We start from the raw sequence: 2,500 nt of genomic DNA on the forward strand, positions 1-2,500 counted from the left end.
ACGGACCGGACGAGCCGACCGATTGGTTTTGATCTAATAAAAGCGTCCCTTCCATCTCTGGTCGGGACTCTGTTTGCATGTATTAGCTCTAGAATTACCACAGTTATCCAAGTAACGTGGGTACGATCTAAGGAACCATAACTGATTTAATGAGCCATTCGCGGTTTCACCTTAATGCGGCTTGTACTGAGACATGCATGGCTTAATCTTTGAGACAAGCATATGACTACTGGCAGGATCAACCAGGGAGCTGCGTCAACTAGAGCTGAGCAGCCGGCCGCCCGGGAGTGTGTCCCGGGGGCCCGCGCGAACACGCAAGCGTCCGCTCAATTATTCTGCAAACAGGAGGAGGCTGAGCTCCCCTGCACCATACACCTCGAAACCCTCTCAGGTCCCGGCGGCGCGCAGCGCCGTCCTAAGTACTTGGTCGGGTTCGAGAGAGGCGCAATCGCCCGGGGTTTGGCGAGTAGACGCTTTAGGTGCGACCACCCGTGCTCCCAACTGAGCTTGCCGCTGCCGACAGAGGCCCGGGAGCGTGCTGTCGTGGCATTGCCGGCGGGAGACAACACGCGCCACCTACGGTGACCGGCAGCTCCAACGCCAGCGCCACAGAAGGACAAAAGCCCCACTTGGGTGCCGAAGCGAACTCTCCCAGCACAGCGCACGCGCCAACACGTCCGCACAGCTGCGATACAAACCACCTGCGAGAACCGCAGAGGCGACCGAGCAGCAGACGGCGTCGCGGCGCCGAGCGCCGGGCGGCGGCGCATCCTCAGCGCACACAGTCCTCAATCGGACCAGCACACTGCAGATGTCCACCGCGCTTCGCACCGGGCCCGCGAGGACCTACTTTGGCCGCACGGCGCCGCGTGCAGGGTGCGCCGGCGCGCAGCTGCGCCGCCTGCCGCCTCCGTCGGCCGGCGCGCCTGCCACTGGCCGCCCCCACCAGCCGGCTGTAGCGCGTGCGCCCACGCACCGCGCGGCCAGCACGCCGGGAGGCCCCCCCTCACCGGCCGGGGACGGTCCCACCCAGCCACCGCCGCGTATCGCTTCACACCCAGATGCCATTCACGTTCGTGGGCATGGTGGGTATCGCTGGAACAACCGGTTGGTAGCTCAACCGATCGTCGCCATCACTGATTCACCTCTAGCGAGAACAACCGCACCACAACGGTTTACCAGTTGTTCATTTGCGTAACGTCACCAGCAAACGTAGGCGTCCATCGCCATTTGCAAATTCAACGATTGTTGCATGCCTGTCAGGTGTCACGACACACTATGTCTGCCCACATACACGCAACAACATGTGCACGCTTCGCGAACACGTGGAAGGTGGCCCCCGTACGTATGCGATGTCCATTGCGCGAACGACTGTCAACCGGCCTCTGTCGCATGTCGCAGATGTGGAACGCAGTGCACCATGCTATCACGGTGTGTGAGAAGAGACGACTACGTCTGACAACACGCGCCACTACATCAACAGACGGCTCATGCTGATCGCCATCCAGGGCATACCACACTGCAATCCAGCTCTTATAGGGAGACGACACGTAGCTGAGTGCACAACATTTGGACCGCATGGTTCGCCGTTGTTGGCGCAGTCGTTGTACGGTCACATGTACCACGATGTATCATTCAGTACATGAGGACCAATGTGCAGTACAGTGTGTGATTTGGACGTACAACATCAGCGGACAGTTGACACAGGCCGTACCACAGCGTAGGCTAAGTGCTTCGCCATGCGAATGCCAATGAACAACTGCAAATGCCAATGAACAACTGCAAAGGGCATTGAGCATGTACGTCCTGCTGCCATCCACATTACAGTGTATAGCTGCAAGGTGTTTAACATGAAGCGATACACTGGGGACCGGGCAGTGCGAGTAGCAAACTATATTGCGGGGGTTGCAGTTAGGCAACACTACACTAATTTAACGCGTCGTATGACAATTACAGAGCAGGTTAAGGCCCAACGTGTGTTGGGTTAAGGCCCAACGTGTGTTGGGTTAAGGCCCAACGTGTGTTGGGTTAAGGCCCAACGTGTGTTGGGTTAAGGCCCAACGTGTGTTGGGTTAAGGCCCAACGTGTGTTGGGTTAAGGCCCAACGTGTGTTGGGTTAAGGCCCAACGTGTGTTGGGTTAAGGCCCAACGTGTGTTGGGTTAAGGCCCAACGTGTGTTGGGTTAAGGCCCAACGTGTGTTGGGTTAAGGCCCAACGTGTGTTGGGTTAAGGCCCAACGTGTGTTGGGTTAAGGCCCAACGTGTGTTGGGTTAAGGCCCAACGTGTGTTGGGTTAAGGCCCAACATAGGTTGGGTTAAGGCCCAACATAGGTTGGGTTAAGGCCCAACATAGGTTGGGTTAAGGCGCAACATAGGTTGGGTTAAGGCGCAACATAGGTTGGGTTAAGGCGCAACATAGGTTGGGTTAAGGCGCAACATAGGTTGGGTTAAGGCGCAACATAGGTTGGGTTAAGGCGCAACATAGGTTGGGTTAAGGCGCA

The 2,500-nt window shown here is 57.5% G+C and overlaps 1 non-coding gene across 1 annotated transcript in view; it reads right to left on the minus strand.

Moving 5' to 3' along the window:
• LOC126435296 (small subunit ribosomal RNA) overlaps positions 1 to 249 on the minus strand; it is a 1,910-nt gene extending 1,661 nt beyond the window's left edge. The window contains exon 1 of the ribosomal RNA XR_007579829.1: positions 1 to 249. This exon is cut by the window's left edge and continues 1,661 nt beyond it. This is a non-coding gene — a ribosomal RNA (small subunit ribosomal RNA).
• Between the last annotated feature and the right edge of the window lie 2,251 nt (positions 250 to 2,500).

The sequence above is a fragment of the Schistocerca serialis genome, unplaced genomic scaffold (genome assembly GCF_023864345.2).
Source record: "Schistocerca serialis cubense isolate TAMUIC-IGC-003099 unplaced genomic scaffold, iqSchSeri2.2 HiC_scaffold_1202, whole genome shotgun sequence".
In the NCBI taxonomy this organism is placed as follows: Eukaryota; Metazoa; Arthropoda; class Insecta; order Orthoptera; family Acrididae; genus Schistocerca; species Schistocerca serialis.